The sequence below is a fragment of the Apium graveolens genome, chromosome 7, assembly GCF_009905375.1.
Source record: "Apium graveolens cultivar Ventura chromosome 7, ASM990537v1, whole genome shotgun sequence".
Classification (NCBI taxonomy): Eukaryota; Viridiplantae; Streptophyta; class Magnoliopsida; order Apiales; family Apiaceae; genus Apium; species Apium graveolens.
Window position 1 is genome coordinate 192527500 of NC_133653.1, and position 25460 is coordinate 192552959.

Sequence of the window (25460 nt, forward strand, 5' to 3'; positions counted from 1 at the left end):
CGCTTGAATCCGATGTACGGTTTAGGAGAAACGACCGTTTTAAGTAACGGCGTTTCGCGACCGAACCCTTACCCCTCCCTTACTTTGAAACATTGGTTAAGGCCCTAAAATGACTAATTGGATTATGAAACAATTATATAAAGTGGGTTAGACAGTTGGTAGGGTACTCGCGAAAGAATCGCCTTAAAACGCTTAAGGGTTAATTTATTAAAAATGGTGGAGCCGAGGGTACTCGAGCGACTTAAGTGAATCGTTAAGCACAAAAGTGAACGTTAGGGTCTAATTCGTTAAATTATAGATTCATAAGCGACTTTGATTTAATTCCAACTTATATGTTGTTTATAGGTTACCAGACTCGTCCCAAGCCATTTATCACCCCCAGTCGCTCAGGCAAGTCTTCTACCCGTTATACTGTTGTTTTGATGTATATATGTATATGCATTATCTTGTGATAGATGCATGATGGTTAATTAGCAAATCTTGCGATATATTGGAGCATGCTGATATGGGATATATGAATGTCTGTTTCGTAATCTCGATATCTATCTGTTCATTCCAATGCTTATAGTTGCATAATACCTATGCTAGAGATAAGCAGTAATTGCGTATACCCTTAGTATAGGGGACCCAAAGGTGAACATTTTTCTAAAACCGGGAGTCGATGTTCCCGAGTATATTATATATATATATAGATATAGTTTTCAAAACTATTAATCGAATAAGGTTTATTCGATAACTTTATTTTAATTAATGAATATTATTTTGAATATTCATTCGAGGGCATATGACTCCGTTTATTTTAATTAATGAATATTATTTTGAATATTCATTCGAGGACTTATGACTCTGCTTAATTACTAAATAATATTCTTTATTCTATTAAAGAATAATGTTTCGATAATCAAACTTATTTTCGATTATTCAAATAAAGATCATACTTTCGTATAAGTATATCTTTGGTTATTTATTATTCATTTCAAGTATGGGTTTTAAAACTCCTACCTCAATTATTTTTATAAGGATCACCCTTATGGGAATATTATTTAAATAATAATATTCAGATGCTTTCTAACATATCGGGACTGATTTATTTTATTAAATCAACGTTACTCTAAACATTCTCTAAAATGTTTTCGAGTCTTCAAAATGATTTTAAAAATTAGGGCGGATCCCAAAACTCACTTTTATATTTAAGATCCTCCTTTCAAAGGGGATTTAAATACTCGCTCAAAACTCGAGGGATCCGGCTCTGTGGTGTGTTTTATATTCGCAACAAGGTTGCTATTTTGATAAAAGAGTTTTTGATTACTTACCCAACACTCGGGAAGTAAAATTCTTGGAACAAGTTAATCCATTAACAGGCATTGCCTGGGAAATATTGGTGAGTTTTCCTTTCCAACTAGATATGACTTCTTGGTGGAGCCGTATCAACAAGTTTCTACTTGGGGAAAAGGGGGACGAGCTTTACGTTTTAGAGTCATGGATTTCATCTGAACTAGGTGTGGCGTAAGTGGTCGAGTGGCGCCAACCCATCCTTATTATATTGGCCCAAATGGCCTGGAAGTTCCGCTAAGACGGTACATTCCTTAGGAGTCCAGTGTTCGGTTGAAATGTAAATCCGACAGGTTCTCCTCTACATGTATAAAATGGTGGGGTTGCACTATTGCGACTGATCATCTTAAGTGGTCTTCCTGGTACGGCAAACTCCCGTAATGAGTTCATTATCCAGTTGGATATTTCTGCAACACTACCCAGAGCATTCGATCGAAAGGCTACGGATGGGTGATTGTTGAGGCATTGACAGGGTCAAACGGTTATAATGATGTTTCCCTCAAATGAAGTATCTCGTAACTTCATTTCTTTTAAACAACATTTCAAGGATTGAATCTATTCAAGTCTTATCTTGTAGTCTCATCTATGTGATGAACTTTCGAAACTGTTTATACCTTGAACGGTGGTGGTTCAAGTAGTATTCGGAAAAGATATAAGTATATTGGAGTATCTTGTAACTTCATCTTTTCAACTTATATCTAGTTAATGATTATCTTATGAATGACAAAGATTTTCAGAAAAACGTTGAGACAAGGTTAGATATATGAGATCACCTTGCAACGATATTTTTATACAGTTATAAACTGGAACTCTATGTATATTATACATGTCAGAGGATTTCAAAGATTGTGAAAAGTATATATGTATATATATACTGAATATTTTGCGACTTGGTCGCGTTAAGATATCAACTTGGTTCATTTCTTCTTGACCAAGACTTTCATGAGTACTATGAGAGTTCTCATATATTGTTAATTATTATACATATTATTTCGGTGGGCTTGTTGCTCACCCTTGTTTTCTTCTTTCATCACACAACAACAGATAGAAAAGATGAACAGGACCAAGCTTCCAATTCGCAAGCGGTTAGGAAACGTTCCGCAGTTTTTTGGAAGCGTTGATGCCGCCATAGTTGAGGTAGGAACTACCAATAGGCTAGGCTTTCAACTATTGATGAACCAGACTTATGTATATTGTGAATTGTAATAATGGCAAAAAATATGTAAATTATTCAGAAACCCTTTTGACGTGAAATGGTTTATAATTGTGGAGGAAAATGACTTGTGTTATTTTTGGTATTCATCTCTGAGACTATAACTTGTGCTGTGTGTGTGTATATTATGGGGTCACAGTACACAGTAGTTGGTTGATTGTTAAGGTTAAGTATTATTAAGGGAAATGGAACTCGTGACAACCCGGATCCCTGACCCCGGATCCGGGGGTGTTACAAAGAGTGAGCTATAATGCCTAGCATAATAATGTACAGTATGAAAAACTTACGTAAAACATCATATATTATAATTATGTTTTATTCGGAAATAGTTTTCCTTGGTGATACACACCTTCTTATGAAAATAATCCTTTAGTGGATTTTATTATCATGTGAATACCTTAATAGTAACCCATCACCTAGGCTTGGGTTATGGTATTGCATCACAATTCCAATTGGAAGAATAGGACATTCATTGGAGTCACCGCATACGATGATCAGTCGTACTACGATAATAGTAACCTTTTCTACTAGTAGAAGGACGACACCTACGTATCCCGGTTATCACCCTTTCCGCATACGGCCTTTGTGTCCTCATTTCGGGTATACACACATTTCGCAGGTCCTTAGGTACATATAGTACCGTCTTCTACGGTACCAGTAGTCTATCCAATACACGAAGTACTTGGATCCTATCCCTCCTCTGTCCTTTAGGAAATCTTATCATATACTTGGAATCATCAAACTATATCGGAGTTCCCCAAGCGTTTTGCTTGTTGATAGGCACAGCTTTACATCATATATATATATGTACTTCCAAAAATTTTCGGAGGAAGTACTAAGGATGTGAGTTGACCGTTGTCAACATATAAATAAATAAGAGGGAGTTCCTTTTGAAACTATATTCAAAATACATAAAATAAGTCGAGATAATATTCTCCGATGATCTAAAATTATTCGAATGATTTTCCGAAAATCAGAAAGTATTTTCATCAGGTTTTATGATTTTTAAATCATAAATAAATCCTTTAATAAATTATAAATAAATAAATATTAATCGATAAATAATTAAACCTCGAATGAGTTTACTTTAAAAAAATATTTAAAATAATATTCCTCAACTAATTTATGTCTACGTAATTTAATAATCTTTAATGTTTAATCGGGTTTGAAATAAATAATCCTTGGAGTATACTTCTCCTATAATAAATGAATAGGTATATAATATTTATTATTCAAACAATAAAATATAGTTGAGGGAATACGATCTTTGGAAATCATTTTAATAAAAGTTTGAGGTATTTAATATTTCGCAAGTGGACATCGAGTCCCTTGGAATAAAATAAGTACGGACTTTTAATGGTCCAAAACATCTCCGGGATGATTCCCGAGTTTATACTTTATAAAAACTGACCGACTCTCGGTCTTATAACTTATATATCACGCTCTACTATAGCGTTTGTATTCTTAAATAAAATACCTTTGGAATAATTCCGGGTTTTCATAAAATTATACTGATCGATCCTCGGTCTAAAATATACTCCTCATATATACAACGCTACTCTCTAGAGTTATCGATTGAAATTCAGTAATATTCATATACCAAAATCATTATCATATCGTATGATATTATATGACATAGTTCGTAAAACATCTTAAATATAGCATCATGTATATGTCGACATTATTTGAAAACAAACACAACACAACAGTTTTAAAAGGTAGGGTTTGAAAACTTGCCTGGAGTCCAAGATACGTTTCCCGACTTCCTCTCGTTCGGGATTTTCTAATCAACAAACATCATAATCTTAATTAGTATTCCTACTCTCATCACCAACTTATATTTCTAATAAGTTCAATACTTCATAATTTTCATTATTCGACCGACTCAAAATAAGTATCACTCCTTGGTCGAAACGGACGGTCAAAGTGGTCTTCTAGAATTGACTTTACCGAATATTACTATTACGCAACTCACACTCTATCATTTTTAATAATTCCTAAAATTAATATTTTAATACGAAACCATTTCGAGGAACTTCTTGAGTGCTTTTAATATTTATCCTAAAAGTTTCATTTTGATAAAATGAATTTAATTAGGTGAAAAGCATTTCAAAAGTCCGGTCAACTATGGAGTTTTACTATTCAAACCACTTTCACTAAAACGTTGATATCTCTCAAACCGTTAACTCAATTGATGCACCGTTTTCGTGTGCGCGATCTAGACAAAATTTAGAACACATCCTTTGAAAATGGTTTTCTGATAACAGGGGTGAAAATCCCGAAGTGACAGTTTTCTAACAGGGGGTTGTTTTTGACATTCGTACTCCGCGCGACCTCGGCTCCGACATTTTTATAAAATTGAAAAATTAATATTTTTACTTAATATTTTTATGAAAGTTAATAAAATCTATTTCTTACTCTCTGTAAAAATTTCATGATTTGTAAATATTTTTAATTCGATCATTTATATTTACAAAGTTCGTAATTTGTAGCAGTTTTGTCGCGTAAATCCCTTTTACTAAAACAATCATAACTTTTGATCCGTAAATGGGAATCAATCGATTCGAGCGCCTAAACGATTCTCATAACATTTTATATCATAATAAAGTCTCATTTTTCAGGAAACTACAGTTTATATATTCTGAAACTTCTGCAGAAACTTAAGTTGAGTTTTGTTCGTTTTAACGAGGTTACAATTACGACTCGAGTTTCGTTTACGTCTTAAATCATTATACCACCATCAACAATCATCAAATCATCATCTAAACACTAACTCCTCTCAAGAACATCATGTTCTTGAGGCAACAATCATCAACCTTAAACTAATTAACTAAACATCAAGATAATATCAAATCAATCATCAAAACCATACTTATATCCAAGATCCTTACTTTTCTTGAAACTTAAAACTTAAACAAAGTTTGGATGAATGTTTATACCTTTATTGAAGCTTGTTAATACTTAGTAAAGTTCTAAGATCCTTGATGAAGCCTTGGTCTAGCTTTAGGAGCCTTAAACTTTCATGAAAATCAAGAAAATAAGTTAGTAATTTTCAGAGTTACTATTCACCACCAATTTTGAGCAAGGATTTTCCTATGCTATACTAATTCAGTGGCCATGAAATTTTGAACATACCTTGTATATGGTATGAGGAAGTTTTGGTTAATATTTGGTGATTTTTGAATGAATAGATCATGAGATATGAATTTTTCTTCCCATGGTATTCTTGGAAATCAACATTGGGTTTTTGGAGAGAGAGAGAGAATTGCCTTGCTTGCTTCTTGGAAATGTGGTGGAAATAGGCTTTTGTGACTTTAGAAAGTGTTTAGGAAAAGATGCATCTCATTTCGAAAGGCTAGGCTTAGCTAGGTGTCTCATTTGTCAAAGCTTGCATGATGAGCTCCTTGATTTTATGTTTATCGAAATTTGTTATTTATTAATTTTTGTAACTAGCTTCCTAATTTATTACTTGTTGAATAAATTTATAAAATACTTAATTTCCTAGGTTATCACTTGATTTTGTCATCCTACATCATCTCGCTTTCGTTCACGTACGTTTAAATCAATTCCCGTAAATGCTACGTCGAAGAATTCCGCTAATCGTAAATCATTACCATTTCCAGTGCACGTACTTGGTTATGAGTTATTAAATTATACTTCTCAAGATTTTCTTGGTCGTAGTATAATTCTCTTATTCCTCGATGGCTCATTAAATAATATCATTTGGACTATTAGTTTTCTTCGAAAACTCACGACTTTTGCATACACTCATTTAGTACGTATAACCACAATATAAACTCAAAAACTTAAATTAAACACTCGTATATGGTGTGGTCGCAAAAGTTTTTCATAAACCGCAAGGTTACTATACCTAAAGGTCTTTTACTGATGTCAAAAATTTGGGGTTTTTAATGTCTTCCCCTTTTAAAAGGATTCCGTCCCGGAATCAGTTTAGAAATAGGCGGGGATACGCTTCTCACATGGCCACCTCGAGTTCTCATGTTGACTTCGCAGTACTGGATCTCTTCATAAAATTTCCAGTCATCCGTCAAATATATTTCCAGGTATTCGTTCTTGTAGACCTATGACATCTACACGTTACTCCACATACGCTAAGTCTGACTGCAAGTTTATTAGCTCGTTTTCAATCATATGTTTGGCGTTGACGGGTAAATTTCCTAACTTCGATTCGTGGTACTCGTTATAAACTTGGTGAGTGTTCGATGATGGTGCTAATTTATAAGCCAACCTTCTTAGTCCTTTAAAGATTTCAACTTGTCCAATAAACCTTGGGTTCAACATTTCTTTACCTTTTCAATTTCATCACTCCCTCACCAAGAGGCACTCTCAACAATACTTGGTCTGTTACGTCGTACACTCTGTCCTTAAATTTCAGGTCCGCATATCTCTAGTGTTCATCATGGGCTGCCATTAGCCGGGTTCCGATAAGTTCAAGGAATTCCTTTGGTCTGTGGACTTAACTATGGTCCGAGTATCCTCCGCTTACCAACTTCTTTCCAATCTAAGGGAGAACACTTCTTTCTTCCTTACGAAATTTGGTAGCCGTTCCAATGCCCGTATGATAACTCGTTATTATCGGTAATTCGATTAACGTCAGCTGGTTACTTCATTTCCCTTAAAAATCGATAATATGGACGATTAGCGCATCTTCTAGTGTTTGGAATCATTCGTCAACTTATTCATTTCCCCTATATCGCTCCTACTAGTGCTAGAGTTTCATTGTACATTGTACATTATTCACAAAAGGTTTAATTGAATCACCAATTATTATTACTTGAGAGCAATGATGTATTACTAGATGCCACTCATTGTTTATAATTTTATTATTGGAAAATAAAATTATTGCCAACGTAATAATAACCTGAAGGGTTACACACGAAGAACGTTTAAACGGAATATTATTATTTAAATTATGAATTCAAATATTTTATTATTATTAATCGAATTTAATTATTAAATTAATTAAGTGAGAATTGATTAATTGTATATATATTAGAATTTGAATTTAATAATAATATAAACCCAAAACAGAATGGGTCTTTTAGAAGCCCATTAGGTTTAGGGTTAGGCCTTAATCCTCTCTCTCCCATATATATGCATTAAGATGTATATTTTTAGGTTAGATGTTGTACCACATTTTTAGAGAAAAACCATAGCAGCTCTACATCTTAGAGAGGCTAGAGAGAGAGAGAAGAAGGCAACCAAATTGGCTAGTACCGGCTCCGGTGATTGTTGGACGATCGGACGTTCGTGTGCATACCTTTGGAGAGCAGATCTTCGAAAGGAGGGCTTCTATGTTGGTTCATCAAGATCAGAACGCCCAATACAGTCAGAAGGAAAGCTTTATTAAGGTACATGATCGTATTCTCCATAATAATCCAGTATTTATACATGGATCCTGCGGTAGGGATTCGAAATTTTTAATTTTCCGCTGCGTTAATGCCCGAATCCCTAAGATATAGATCCTATTTGATGTTGGTATAGGTCAAAATAGGCTATAGCAACACATTTTCTATGATAAGTCCTGACCAGTAATTATAGGTATCTATAGCAATATTAACAGGACCCTACTCTAACATACCATTTTCAATTATTATAAAATAATATAGCAACATCTATAGGATCCTACAACAACATATTTACTGTGTTACAATACATGTTCGGATTTTTTAAAAAAATGGACCCACAGCTTGACCCCACAAATATGAGGCCTGCATTTATGTGGGGCCCTCATAAATAATTATTAATAATTCATATTCAGTAGTTTTTTTTCTTGCTTTTCCATTTAACTTTCATAAATATAATGTTAAATGACAAATTCAATACAATTTTCATTTAGTATCAAATCTCAGTACTACAATTTACATTTTCATATGATTTAAAAACAACAAATTCTTCAAAATCCAAACCAGTGTAACTCAAATAGCTACAACTTAAATACACAAATCAACAACCTAAAGGGCTTAATATACTAGTTGTAATTATTGTTGTTTCCGGCGATGGCTACATATAGAAAATACAAGTAAGAAATCTTCTCCAATGTTCATTTCGCCAACTAAACCAATCTTCATTATCTCGGACCAGCACAAGCATTAGTTCCTTCTAGTTGTAATGGTTAATTAATCATTTTCCAGCACAATTATAAGCTTAAACACCCAAAGCCCGTACCTGCAAATAAGAATAAACATATATTTATCAAGAAATACTTTACGACCATTGGTTGTAGCGTATAACAGCTTCAAAGAAGTGCATAATTAAACGCAATACTGATTTGATACTCCTGATATAGATTATTGTTGTTAAGGAGACTATTTTTCATTGACATTTAGTGTTTAAAAAGACTAAGATAGATAAGCCACTATATTACCTCGTAAGACATATTATCAACATCAAGCCTCATATCTCTGTGCCTATCAGGCAACTCAGCAATTCCGTTTATAAATGGATCAAAGAACATCGTATCCTGGTCACACAGCAAAATAATTCCAAGTGATTATCAGAAAGTTAAAGAATGGACGTAATGAATATGAGCATCTTCAGAGTGTCTACATACATTTTACACTGCAAGGGATAATGTAAATATGGGTTAAACACATTACATTTAGATCAGTTTGTGTAAGACTAAGCATTATTTATACTATATCTAATGGATTCAGTATTTAAGAAATTCCCTTTATATTCCATAAATTTCTCTTTAAATGTATACATAACATATTACAAGTGGATCATACAAAACGCTAATAGACTGTCTGTTTCAAAATTTAAAAATGTATACCACTAGTTAATTATGCTTTTAAATGTTAATAAATGAAAAATACGCAAGAGCGCAAGTTATTTTGAACATATATATATATTTAGGAAATTGAAAGAAAATAATTTCAGCAGGATAAACGAAGTTTGTGTTTAAATATTACTTCAACTTATGGGCACAGTCTCACAGATAGTTCAGAATTCTAGCATATTTGATTCAAATTCTTAGATCATGTTATATTAATATGATGAGTAGCAAGAAAAAAGTGCGGCCAGATACAGGATATTATGTGAGACAACTTAGGAGATGACCAAAAGTCTTTTGGTTATCCAAAGATGCGGGTCACATTAACTCTGTAATATCACATTGGATTTTGTAATTTTTGGCAAATCTGACCAACCTATTACCCCATTAAACGCTGTCAAATTTCATCCTGAAAAAAACAAAAGAATCCCCAGCAACTAATCTCTTATAAGTAACAAAAGTACTTCATCCTGTTATAAGCAAATGTCTTCGTGGTTGACCTGGTTTTTGTGTATACCAATTTAGCCGTGGAAGTAGTATATTATTTCATTTATACAGAAACAGAAATAACACTACACTATAATCACAAAACATAATATTTTAAAAGTAAAGTTCATATCTAAATATATTTTTAAACCTTCTTGCAGTTCTATGAAGGATTTTGGCAACAAAGTGGGAGTTATCTGGGTCATGTCCTGATGAGAAAAAAAATTTAAACATAGTGATTACTGCAATTAGAGATTGCAAAAAGTCTCAACTTCAAACAAAAACCAAGCTTCTCAGAATGAAAAAGATAAAATATTCTAACCCGCCATTTCTAGAATTAAAGATGGCTAGGGCCCAAGTCTTAGATTGATTTAACGAAGACAAAAAAATTTCAGCAGGCATTTTACATTTGCACACTATCTAGATTTATCTTTTACAAAGTAAATTCAACTACAGGTCAAGAAATATTCTACTAGAACCTATCTCTTATAATAGACTCACTAGACTTATACAATAGTTGTGTATTCTAGATAATAAGGAACCATATATATGTATATGTAACTATTTTGTTTAACCACATGGTCGTTTTATGCCTATTAAGCACTTTACTGTAGAATCCGGACACAAAACAAGAAAGAAATTTCACATGCCAATGTATATTTTGTTAGTGTTTGTACCCCAGAGACAACACTATTATGTTTATATTATGAAACATTTGGATTATTAATTATGATTCTATGGATTATTCTTTAGTAATTTATTATATCTTTATTTTCTGTGATAAAATGTTAGATTAATAAATGTCCTTGGAATATGATATGTAAATATATATCTCTAAGTACGTGACTTAGAAATGAGATTATGAGATTACTATTGATATTCCTAAACGTCCCTAGTCAAGTATTATTGTTAGGGGATGATAATAAATACATTAAGACTAGGGTGTTTGTTGACTAATAATCACATCTTATTGATCCTAGGTATGGTGATACTAAAGTTAAAACACAAGCATATGTATTAAATACATGGTGTTGGATCGACCCGTTGTGAGATACTACATGTTTAAAGTGTCATAATATAATCTCACAGTGATAATGATGTATTGGTCCTTTGACCTGAAATCATTATATTTCTATACGAGAATTAATATACTTTGATACTATTGAAAGTTATCCCTGACCGGATAATAATAAAAGTAAACATTGAGTATATTATAAATCGTATGAGAAATATGAATGATCTAGATGGGATTTAGCCCTCCTTTATTAAAGGAGTGATATTATTGGCCTCTTGATTGAGTAAGACTATAAAATGCATGGTCGTGCTCAAATACTGATTTGTTTAATAGTTTACTCATTGATCAAGGAAAGAAGGATGAAACGTTAATAGAGGATGACACAATGCTTGCCTCGAGATTGATCTATAATATAAGGCTAAAGGGATTATATTACATTGTACATTATTCACGAAAGGTTTAATTGAATCACCAATTATTATTATTACTTGGGAAGTAATGATGTATTATTAGATGCCAGTCATTGTTTATAATTTTATTATTAGAAAATAAAATTATTGCCAACGTAATAATAACCTAAAGGGTCACACACAAAGAACGTTTAAAACAGAGTGTTACTTATATTATGAATTTAAATATTTTATTGTTAATTCAAATTTAATTATATAATTAATTAAGTGAGACTTGATTAATTGTATATATATATATTGGAATTCTAATTTAATAATAATATAAACCCAAAATTAGAATGGGTCCTTTTAGAAGCCCATTAAGGTTAGGGTTAGGCCCAAATCCTCTCTCCCTATATATACGTTAAGATGTATATTTTTAGGGTTTAGTTGACACATCACGTTTTTTGAGAAAACCCTAACAGCTCTACATCTTAGAGAGGCTAGAGAGAGAGAGTGAGAGAGAGAAAAGAGGCAATCAAATCGGCTAGTACCGGCTCCGGTGATCGTTGGACGATCGGGCTTTCGTGTGGATACCTTGGAGAGAAAATCTTCAAAAGGAGGGTTGTTGTGTTGGTTCATTAAGATTTGTACATTCATCACAATCAGAAGGAAAGCTTTATTAAAGTAAACATCTAATCTCCGAATTAAATGTCTTGTTTCGCATGGATCCTGCGTTTGGGGTTTCATTTTTCATATTTATTTTTGATTTTTCCGCTGCGTTTGTGTCATGAATCCCAACAATGGCATCAGAGCTAGTTGGGAAATGTTTTAATTCGGTTGTATGTTTACAATTTCAATATAAGTGAGCATGTATATAATTTTTGGTGCGTGTATATGCCTATATATATGATATTCATGATGTATTTTATAATCATGTGATTGTTGTATGTATCTCTGTGTGAGTATATATGATATATTTTATTTCTATTATGGAGATTGTATACGATGCGATTTCCGAAAAAAAGCTGAACAGGTTTGGTGAAATCTGTGTCCAATGTCCGGTTTTTGCAAACAATATGTGTTTTCCGAGTGGAATCGGGTCACTGAGCAAGACTGAAAAAGTCAGGTTCGCATCTGTAAGCCATTGGATGTCGTTACAGGCCTCGAAACAGCGATTTTTAGTTTTTATAAAGCTAATTTTAATTTTCTGAATTTTGGTAAATATGTTGTGTTTGATTATATAGTCTGAACTATGATATGTGATACCATGTTAAGATTATAAGTGTTTTTTTATGTGTCATGTGATATCATGGTGTATGGTTATGGCCTTAAGACCATTTATTTGATGGTTTTCTATTTATGGTTTTGGTTTCTAAATACGACTTACATGTCGTTTATTCTTTTTAATTCGTTTATCTCGAATGTAACTCGAGTTTTCTTATGTAAGTACAGTAGTATAGGTTGTTTTAATGTAATGTACTTCAAGGAGGCATGATCCAAGAGGAGAAGTAGCAATCAAGACAAGAAGAATAAAGACTTGTAATTGTAATTGTATTTATATTATTCACCATATATTGACCTTGATCCTTTCATTAGCTTGAAAGGATCACATAGGATAAAGACCATAACCAAGCACATTTACATACCGCACTTTACATATTGATGTATGAATGTATGTATAGAATAGCTAATGATACATGCTTTAATTAGATTAATCATGCATGAATGTATGTATTAGATACGTCACCCATGCCATGCCTGCTAAACAAGATAAAATCTGTAACGACTCAAGATTTTAAAATTTACAAACGATTATGAGATTCTCGTGCTTATGTAACACGGAATGAAATACGAATCTTTTTTATTTTCGACATGGGGTGATTTTGTCAACAACGGGTTCATTAAACTTGTAAGGCTGTGGGTTTTATGCGAGACCGATGTGACTCCTCCACTACCTAGAAATCAAATCATTGACGAGTATTGATTTGAAGTATTTTATTCAAGAAAAAATTGGGAATCTCTTTATGATGGGATCATGATCGTTATATTACTAACAAAACCCTGATGTTTTATATTAAGTTGTTTAGATGCCTTCCAATATGTCCAACGCGTTAACCCCTAGATCGATAATGAGTGGGTTCGCCAGAGTGAAGTACTCCCATCTATCGTGGGACGGCATGTTGAAGTATATGATACTTTTTAGACCATTGGGTTTGACTTAACTAAGTTACTACAATAGGATTATGAACTTAGAGGCACGGAGTTTAGTGAGATTTATTCGATAAATATGAATAAATGTTATTCCACTAAACTATCCAAGAATTATATAGTTGATATAATTGACTAATGGTGTCTACCTTATTGGATCATGTTTTAGGAGTAAAGCCAAAGTTGAACTAAAACGTTGTGAAATTTTGATCTTGGCTCACTAGAAAGTATATAAAAGATATTCTTTCCGAATTAATAGTCAGGGCTATTAATTTGATAAAAATAGTGGGAGATATATATTTTGATTATATATAAATAATCACTTGAACATAATTTAATAATCACTGTAGACTAATTTATCTTATGCACTTAAACATTATAGATATCAAAATGGCAAATAATTCAAACAACTTCTATGTGCGATCAGTCCTTAAGAATGACAAGCTGACAGGAACAAACTTCCTTAACTGGAAGAGGAACTTGAGGATTGTCCTCAAATAAGATCACAATCTCTATATAATTGATATCCCTCGCCCTACACCTCTCCCTGAAGGAGCATCCCGTGCTCAATATAATGTTTATCAAAAATATATCGATGATGACACAGATGTTCAATGTCTCATGTTAGCGACCATGAGTGCTGAACTTCAGAAACAACATAAGAATATGGATTTTTATGATATGATTGAGCACCTTAAAAGTATGTTTGAAGGACAGGCTCGTCAGGAGAGGTTTGATACTTTCAAATCGTTGCATGCATGTAAGCAGGGAGAACGTGATCCGGTTAGACCGCATGTTCTAAGAATGATATGGTATATGGAGTACCTTGCCAAGTTGGGGGCCCTAATTGCTATGGAGCACCAGATTGTTCTTATTTTGCAATCTTTAAACATCAACTATTCTCAATTTATGATGAATTACAATAAGAATGAGATAGATAAGAACCCCACCGAATTGTTGGCTATGTTAAAAACTGCAGAGACCAACTTTCAAAAGGCATCCCCTGCTCTCATGTTGATGTGAATAAGGGGAAGGCCAAAGGAAAGGGTAAATGGAAAGGCAAGAGGAAGATGGGATCTAAATCTAATGTTATTCCAAAACCTGTTCCGACCAAGGCTTTGAAGCCTAAAGGTGGTGTTCCAAAGGTTGGTGATTTTCACTATTGCATGAAACCAGGTCATTGGAGGAGGAACTGTCATGCTTATTTGGAGGATCTGAAGAAGAAGAAGGCTGATATTGCTGCTTCTGATTTAGGTATTTATGTTATAGAAGTCAACTTGTCTACTTCTACATCTTGGGTACTAGATACTAGATGTGGTTCTCACATTTGTATAAATGTGCAGGAACTGCAGGGAAGTAGGACATTGACGAAGGGAGAAGTTGACCTACGAGTTGGAAATGGAGAAAAGATTGCTTCTTTAGATGTAGGGACTTATCATTTATCGTTGCCCACTGGGCTTGTTTTAGAACTAGATAACTATTTTTACGTGCCTGTAATTTGCAGAAATATTATTTCGGTTTCTTATTTGGACAAGAAAGGTTTTTCGTTTTTGATTCAGAACAATAGTTGTTCCTTTTCATTAAATAATATTACCTATGGGGTTGCACGTTTGTTTAGTGGTTTATATGTTCATGATTTTAGATACTCATGTCTATAACATAAATAATGATAATAAACGTATTAAGATGAAAGACTCAAATCAAACATACCTTTGGCATTGTCGTTTAGGTCACATAAATGAGAAACGTATTTCCAAATTACATAAAGATGGTTACTTGGATAAGTTTGATTTTGAATCATACGAAGAATGCAAATCTTGTCTCATTGGAAAAATGGCTAAAGCTCCTTTTACCGGACAAGTTGAAAGGGCCACCGAACGATTAGGACTTATACATAGTGATGTATGTGGTCTAATGCGTACAATGACAAAAGGTAGCTTTTACTACTTTATTACAAGGCCGAAGTGGAAAAGCAAACAAGGAAAAGTATAAAAGTTCTATGATCAGATCATGGAGGAGAATACTTAAGCCTCAATTTTAAAGGTTTCTTAAAGGAGTGTGGTATCATATCACAACTTACTCCTCCTGGAATGCCTCAAAGAATGGAGTTTCTAAGAGGAGAAATCATACCTTGTTAGACATGGTGCGATCGATGATGAGTCTAGTAGATCTTCCAATAAATTTCTGGTGTTATGCTCTAGAAATGGCTGCATATACACTAAACCGAGTTCCAACTAAATCGTTTCAAAAGACTACATATGAGACATGGACTAAGAAACATCACAGCATGTCTTTTATGAAAGTATGGGGATGCGAAGCATTTTTGAAATGCTTGGTATCTGACAAGCTAGGACCAAAATTAGATAAATGTTATTTTGTGGGATATCCTGAAGAAACTAAAGGGTATAGTTTCTATAATCCTACTGAGAACAAAGTGTTTGTTGCTTGAACCACTATATTTCTTGAAAGATAGTTACTTTCCAAGAAAATTAGTGGGAGGATTATAGATCTCGATGAAGATCAAGTTGTACAAAATAACATTAAACCAGAGTTAAAAAGTGGGCAGGAAGTACATCAAGATGTTCCCGCTCGGGAAACACATGTTGTTCATAGATCTAGTAGGGCTCGTCATGAGCCGGAGAGATATAATAGATTTCTCTTGACTCAAGATGATGATGTAATGCTCATAGATAATGATGAGCCTCTTACCTACCAAAAAGCTATGAACAGTCTAGACTCCGAGAGATGGCCAGAGGCCATGAAATCCGAAATGGAATCCATGTATCAAAATAAAGTATGGACTTTAGTTGATCCATCTGAAGGGGTAAAACCTATAGGGTGCAAATGGGTTTTCAAGAAGAAAATTGACATGGATGGTAAAGTACAGATCTATAAAGCGTGACTAGTGGCAAAAGGTTTCAAACAAATTTATGGTATATACTATAATGAGACCTTTTCACCAGTTGTTATGGTCAAGTCCATCAGGATTTTGCTAGTAATAGATGCTTACTACTACTATAAGATTTGGCAAATGGATGTCAAAACCGCTTTCTTAAATGGGAGCCTTGAAGAGGATATATACATGATACAACCTGAGGGTTTTGTTGATCCCAAGTTTGCTAAGATAGTTTGTAAGCTGCTACGATCTATTTATGGATTGAAGCAAGCCTCCAGAAGATGGGATCATCATTTTGATGAAACAGTAAAAGAATTTGGCTTTATTCAAAATAATGATGAACCATGTGTTTACAAGAAGGTTAGTGGCGGCCATGTGACATTCCTAGTACTATATGTAGATGACATATTACTAATAGGGAATGAATACCTTCTCTACAGGCTGTTAAGACTTGGTTGGGAAATAGTTTCTCGATGAAAGACTTATGCGATGCCACCTATATATTAGGGAACAAGATCTATAGAGATAGATCAAGGAAACTAATCGGCCTAAGTCAGAGTACATACATTGATAAAGTATTGTATCATTTTGGGATGCAAGAGGCAAAAAGAGGATATGTCCCAATGTCTCATGAGATATTGATCTCAAAAGACAACTGCCCTAAATCATTAGATGATAAGGGCCGTATAAGCAAAGTTCCATATGCTTCAACAATTGGATCTATAATGTATGCGATGATATATACTCGTCCTGATATTTCATATGCCTTGAGCATGACGAGCAGATACCAGTCTTATACAGGTGAGGGTCACTGGACAGCTGTCAAGAATATTCTTACGTACTTGAAGAGGACTAAATATTCATTCTTGGTATATAGAGGAGATGAGAAGCTGGTTGTAAAGGGTTACACTGACGCCAGCTTCCAGACAGACAGAGACGATTCAGTATCTCAGTCAGGGTTTGTGTATTGCCTTAATGGAGGTGCTGTAAGCTGGAAGAGTTCAAAGCAAGAGACAATAGCTGATTTTATAATGGAAGCTGAGTATATTGCTTCTAGTGAAGCAGCCAAAGAGGCTGTTTGGATACGGAAATTCATAACGGGACTTGGTGTGTTTCCATCGATCACAGATCCAGTTGATCTTTACTGTGATAATAATGGAGCTATTGCGCAGGCTAAAGAACCAAGGTCCCATTCTCGGGAAAAACATATACTTAGGAGATATCACCTTCTTCGAGAGATTAATGAAAGAGGAGATATACATATATGTGAAGTGCATATTGATGATAATGTTGCAGACCCACTGACTAAGGCTTTGTCGCAGCAAAAGCACGAAGGTCATCCTAGTTCCATGGGTATTAGATACATGGGTGATTGGCTGTAGTGCAAGTAGGAGATTGTTAGTGTTTGTGCCCTAGAGACAACACTATTATGTTTATATTATGAAACATTTGGATTATTAATTATGATTCTATGGATTATTCTTTAGTAATTTATTATATCTTTATTTTCTGTGACAAAATGTTAGATTAATAAATGTCCTTGAAATATGATATGTAAATCTATATCTCTAAGTACGTGACTTAGAAATGAGATTATGAGAATAGTATTGATATTCCTAAAGGTCCCTAGTCAAGTATTATTATTAAGGGATGATAATAAATACATTGAGACTAGTGTGTTTGTTGACTGATGATCACATATCATTGATCATAGATATGTTGATACTAAAGTCAAAACACAAGCACATGTATTAAATACATGGTGCTGGATTGACCCGTTGTGAGATACTACATGTTTAAAGTGTCATAAGTCAATCTCACAGTGATACTGATGTATTGGTCCTTTGACCTGAAATCAATATATTTTATTAGGTAATGAATCACACACATAGAGGGGGGATGAATGTGTTTTTCTGATTTTAGGCTTTTCTTGAAAGTTAATGGTTGAAAAAAGTAAATTAAATCTTGTATAGAAAAGTGTTCATACAGAATCTAAACTTGCGGAGAATAAAGAACACAAATCTTCAAAACTCACATAATTTTTATATTAAAAATTAAGACTGTTTTGCTACAAAAATTTCTAAGCTCTTTGATGTTAAAGAGCTCAGCTTCTTCTTGAGAGTAATACAAGAGATTTGATCTAAATTGTTACATCTAACTACAGGACCAGTGTTAACTTTATAACTCAGTTAACTGCTGGTTTACACAGTGAATAATAAGCACACTATTAGCTTTTCTAAACCGTCACTTGTCATTTCTATTTATAGAAAAGCAAATCTTCCATTTCTGGCTTAGCATATCTTTGGCATCCCGTGTTTACTTTAATCTTCTTCTGTCAGTTAATCTTTTCCATTGATCTTGCACACTCTTCAAGCTTCTTTTTGTAGACTTGTCAATCCAGCTGTTGGATTGTTTTTTTGATTGTTTATCTTGGATATTAAAATGATCTGCAATTCTGTACTTTGAGACTATACTTCGAGATCTCCAGTTTGAATTAATAGAACACTTGACATCTCGATAAGTACATAGGCTTATCGAGATCTCTAGCATTCCATATTAAGTTTGACTTGTAGAGGTCTTCAGCTTTTCGAGATCTCTAGTCTTCACATCTTCACTATGACTTATTGATAACTCTGAGTTCTCTAGTGAAGGAATGACTTGTCGATATCTCCAATCTTCAGTTCTTTAAAATTGGATTGTCAATACCTTCTTGAGTTCTCGAGTAGCTTTCCTGACTTCTCCACTCCTGGTGGATATTGCTCATCCGTCGAGTAGATATATAGTTCATCCATCGAGTAGATATTGCTCATCTGTTGAGTAGATATTGCTCATCCATCGAGTAGATATTGCTTATCCGCTGGGTAGATATTGCCCATCCATCGAGTAGATATTGCTTATCCGTCGGGTACTTTTTGGAGTTCTCAAATGACTTCTCTATAACATTAAATATGTGACTTGTAGAGATCTTGACTTAGAATATTTTTCTCCAAACAGATTTATTCAACTCCAAGCTTCTTCAAAATTCTTCTGAGGCATGATCTTCTTGATCTTCTTCCAGATAGAATTCTTAGGCTTGATATTCTTTTAGGAAAAAGACTCCAGTCTGCTCCTTTGCATTTTTACAGACTTTAAGTGTTACAAGTACAAAATACAAATTAAGATAACAATACAACTTATTTAGGGTTGACCCTAAGCTTAATATATTACTGAAAATAACTGTTCATTAATATTCTACTCAGATCAGATATCCATTTGATTTGCTTCATACTATGATCAGAGATGCTAATGACATTGTTAGCTCCAGTAGTCTTTGATATCATCTATTATAAATTACAATCTCCCCAACTTATTCATTATGGAATTATGCACAAGTTATAATTGATGATGTCAAAACTTTAACTAAATGCATAAACCAATCTTCCCCATCTTATCTTCTTTTGTTGAGTTACATTTAGATTTATTCTGCTCTCCCCCTGTGAAAAATATAATATTTTATTATATGGCAACATCCATCAGCTGTTTTGGTAGGCATTTAGATATATTTTCCCCCTTTTTGACATTATCTCCAGTTAGAAAGATCCATCTAGATGCACATTTTTCAAGCTACTGTCATTGTCCATTTAGAACACTGTCTGCAGCTTCAAACTCCAGTGAGATTTGTGGAGATGAGTTTATCAAATAGAATATAGGTTCCACTTATTTCTGCAGAAAGAGTTTGTCAAAAAAAATCCTAAGCTCTCTGTTCTTTTGAATAAGTAGTCGGATTGTGAATTGAGGAAACAGCGCCCAGTAGTGCCAGCTGTAATGAACCTAAATGGTTCTCAGTACTTCTCACTGCATTAGTCTCATGACTTTTGAGAGTCAAAGTTCCCTCACAAGGATTGCTAAATCCACTCTCATCTACCTCTCCTTTTTCCAGGAAGGATTCTGCCTCTCTTATTCTCTGTTTTTCTCTCAATCTTTTCTCTTAGTCTCACATGAAAGGCTCAATTGTGTTTGTCTTACAGAAATAAGAGGGGGCTGAGAAGAGTCGTCTGTGATCAATTGATTAGGAGTAATCCATATAGGTTTAATCATACTCATTTTATCAGAAAAGAGAATATTAACTTGAATTTGTGAGGTGAATGAATAATTTAGAACACCTGTGACTAGGGTCACAGTTTGACTCACAGATTGCTCTGTGGTTTTGATAGTGTGTTGTTCCTCACTTGTAGTGGGAACCTCCAACTGAATTGGAGGGGATTTAACTAGGTTACTATCATGTACACCAGCCTCAAACCCTTGTATGCCTTGCAACATACTGACACATAAATGTGCTATACTTACCCTTCTCATGACATTGTCATTGGCAATTGTACTTCTAGCTTTGACTGCTAAGGCAGCTTGTGCTAGAGTTATGAGGGGAGTTGTTCCTTTTTGATGAACCTCCAATTGAATTGGAGAGGATTTAGATAGCTCCCCCTCAAGAGTACTACCCTCAAACCTTTCAGTCTGTGAAGACTGTTTTGCACATAAAGGTGCATTAGGAATACTCATGGAATAGTCAGTAGACTGATAAATTTTCCATGTTTGGTGGTTTCTCTTCTCAATCAACAAAACACTCTGAAGAACATTATGAAATTGTTGTCCTTTTGTAAAAACAGGTTTCTTTTGAGAGTCACCTGAGTGGAATTGTGTTTGAGTTTGTTGTGTTGTTGTATATGAGAGAACTATAGTTTGGTTTATAGATGTTTTACCTGCATGTTAACACAAATACATGTTCATTAAAAATTTGAATTTCCTGTTGTTGTCTGAGTGGATTGTGATGTAGTCTCTTCATTCATCATTTGTTGTGCATTAACTTCAACTTCTCCATCATAATCACTATCAATGTTGAGGTTTTCAAATGCAAGGGCTTCAGCTTCATTATCATCAAGGCATTCCAAGCCTGGACACTTGTCATCATCAAAGGTCACATCTGTGCTTTCCAAGATCTTCTTTTGATCAATCACATAAACTTTGTAGGATGTTCCTTCCAGTGAATATCCCAGAAAATTGCTTGAAAGACCTTTGAGTCAAATTTTCCCATATATTCAGAGTTGTCTTTCAAAATGTAACACTTGCTTCCAAACACATGAAGATGCTTTACAATAGGCTTTCTCTTGGACAAGATTGAGTAGGGTGACTTGCCATATGCCTTGTTAATGAGATATCTGTTCTGAGTATAGCATGCAGTGTTGACAATCTCTTCCCAGAAACTTGTTGGCAATTTGGCATCTTGCAGCATTATTCTAGTAGCTTCAACCAATGTTCTATTCTTTCTCTCAACTACTCCATTTTGTTGAGGTATCCTGGCAGCTGAGAACTCTTGAACAATGCCTTTACCTTTGCAGGATTCACTTAATGTAGCATTTCTGAATTTTGTTCCATTGTCACTTCTCAGTCTTTTCACATAATTGTAATCTTCATCCTGTTTTTCTATCTTCTTGATGTGCTCAACTATGATATGTGGAGTTTCATCTTTAGAGTACATGAACTCTACCCAAGTGTATCTTGAGAAATCATCCACCATCACAAGTTCATATATGTTCCTTGAAATTGATAAGACATTTACTGGCCCAAACAAGTCCATGTGAATAAGCTGCAAGGGTGCACTAATGGAATTCACAGTTTTTGACTTGTGACTAGATCTTTTCATCTTTCCTTTCTGACAAGCTTCACAGACTTCAACTTGAGCAAACTTCAGCTTGGGCATGTCTCTCACTAACTCCTTTTTGACTAAGTTGTTAATTGCCTTGAAATTCAAGTGAGACAGCTTCTTATGCCATAGCTTGCTTTGTTCTTCTGATGCCTTGGTATAGAAGCAGCAAATACCATTCTTATTTGTTGAGTCCAACTCTGCAATAAACAAGCTTCCTTTCTTTGCTCCTTTTAGAGCAATTTCACCAGTTTTCTTGCTGATAAAGGTGCATTCTTCTTTGTTGAATAAAAATTCAAAGCCTTTGTCTACAAATTGGCTAACACTGAGAAGATTCACCTCAAGACCAGCTACTAGTGCTACATCATCAATGACAACATTTTCAGAAATAATCTTGCCATATCCCATTGTGAATCCTTTGCTGTTGTCTCCAAAGGTCACCAATGGGCCAGCTTTCTTCTCAAACTGTGATAGCAGGGCCTTATCACTTGTCATATGTCTGGAACATCCACTGTCAATGATCTATATGACTTTCTTCACTTTGCCCTACACACAATGAGATTCAGGTGTGTTTAGTGACCCAAACAGTGTTGGGTACTTTCTTCTTGTTAAATGATTTAGCAGAAGTAGAGAGATTTGTTTTAGATAAAATAGAATTCAGTGATTGTTATGCACTATCCCTTTCTGATGTAGACTCAATTTTTTGATTCTTTAAGATCTACTCTCAGTTTGTGGCAACTCTTCATAACTTTCAAGTTGCAAGGGATGCAGTCAAACTTATCACAGAATGAGTAGGGATCATTTAAATCTACTTCATTGTATTTTCAAGCTCCTTCTGTTGGCTTACTAACACCTTTTTTACAAAGATGATTTAGATGATTTGTAGAACCATATTTTCCACACTTCTTGCCTGGAACATCTGCAACATAGGCCAGATTACTACTTTTATTTATCCCCATTCTTCCACTTCTATTTTTCTTCTTCTTTCTTGCATCTTCAATCTTGGTTTCTTTGACAGGAGTCTTGATACTTTGATTGTCCATAAGATTTTCTTTAGCCTTGGAAGATTAAATTAAATTTGCATTCTTCTTTTCATTATCCTCATCTGTAATTTCTTGCTTGATAATCAATTCTTCTTCACTGAAGTTTACCTCACAAGTCTTAAACACAGGCGACCCAACATTTTTCAGCATTACTGTATTCACTCTTTGTTGCTTTTCTTCTGTCACCAGTGTTTTTCTTTTTGCTGTTTAAGTTATCATAATCAAGACCAATGGCAATATTTGCGCATGGTTTATTTTTCTCATGGTACTGATCAACCGATTCAGATGCATTCTTGAAGGACTTCAACTTTACTTCACTTTTCTCCAGTTTTTCTCTTAGCATAGCCTCAATCTCATTTGCACACCTGAGCTTGTTTTTCAGATAGCCATTTTCTTGTTTTAAGGCTTCAAGCTCCACTGTCAACAATTCAGCTTCTTGTTTTTCACTTTCAAGCTTCTCTTTTAACTTTGTTAATTTGCTAACTTCTTCATTAGCAGCAACCATGCTTGTATGAATGTGAAACATTTTTATGCTCATCTTTTCAACAGTTTCCTTATATTGATTCACATTTAAATCAGTGGAGGTAAGAGTTGGTACCTGTGATTTAGATGAGGATGACTCTCCTTGCTCCAAGGCCATGAGTGCATAGTTTCCTAGTTCTTCATCTTCATCATTTTAAGAGTCATCCCAACTTTTACCTTCTACAATATAAGCTTTGCTTTCCTGTTTCTTCAGAAGAGCTTCATACTTTGCTTCAAGTTCAAGATACGCTTTATCTTTCTTTGCCTTCTTGGGTTTCCTGCATTCGGTAGCAAAGTGGCCTAGTTCATCACAATTGAAGCACCTTATATTAGATCTGTCAACAGATCCAGTTTTGTAACCACTCTTGCTATCAAAATTGTACTTCCCCTTCTCTTTCCAGCTGCTATCTTTGTTAAAGGATTGTCCTTTACTTTCGAAGTATCTTGGCTTCCTTACTCTAATGTTAGAGAATTTTCTAGCCAGATAGGCCATTGACTGATCTAGCTCATCCAGTTCTTCAAGAGTATAGAACTCATCCTTTTCCAACTCTAGTATGACTTGCTCCTGTGAATCAATGGTTCTCTGCACACTTGTTGAGGCAACTGGAATATAAGATCTTGGTTCATCATTAGATGTTTGACCTTCATTTACTATTAAAGCACTTGAACCATCTACAACATGTCCTTGGCCATATCTCAATGATTTCCTTTGAATCATCTCTAGTTCATAGGTTTTGAGAATTCCATATAGAACTTCCAGAATTATTCTGCTCAAGTCTCTCCCTTCCCTGATGGATGATATTTTTTGTTCCAAATGGTTAGGGAGAGTAAGCAAGAACTTTAGATTCACCTCTTCAGCTTCATAGTATTTATCATGAAGCTGCAAGTCATTTATCAGCTTATTGAATCTTTCAAACACATCAGTAATGCTTTCCTCAGGCTTAGCCATGAAACACTCATATTGTGAAATCAGTATCGTTCTTTGATTAGATCAAACCTCCTCAGTTCCTTCACAGAGTATTTCAATCTTCTCCCATATTTGCTTGGCAGTGTCACAATTAACAATATTGTTGTACATCACATTGTCAAGTGATTCAATCAATATCAATTGCAAGCTGCTATCTAGGGAGACTTTCTCCTTTTCAGGGTCAGAGTACTCAGTTGGATCTTTAGGAGCATAATGAGCTTGTATACCCATGTCTCCATCTGTAGATTCCTCAACTCTTACCATAGGAATGAAGGGTCCATTCTTGAGGATCTGAATATAGAATGGATTGGACATCTTGATAAACAACATCATTTTCTTTTTCCAAAGAGTGTAGTTAGCTTTGTCAAAGGTAGGAATTTTGATGCTACTGATTTTCTGTGTATTCAATCTTTCAGGATCTTGAATCTATTTACTTTCAGATTTTGCTCTGATACCACTTGTTAGGTAATGAATCACACACATGGGGGTGAATGTGTTTTTCTGATTTTAGGCTTTTCTTGAAAGTTAATGGTTGAACAAAGTAAATTAAATCTTGTATAAAAAAGTGTTCATGCAGAATCTAAACTTGCAGAGAATAAAGAACACAAAACTTCAAAACTCACTTAATTTTTATATTAAAAATTAAGACTGTTTTGCTACAAAAATTTCTAAGCTCTTTGATGTCAAAGAGCTCAGCTTCTTCTTGAGAGTAATACAAGAGATTTGATCTAAATTGTTACATCTAACTAGAGGACCAGTGTTAACTTTATAACTCAGTTAACTGTTGGTTTACACAGTGGATAATAAGCATGCTATTAGCTTTTCTAACTGTCACTTGTCATTTCTATTTATAGAAAAGCAAATCTTCCATTTTTGGCTTAGCATATCTTTGGCATCCCGGGTTTACTTTAAT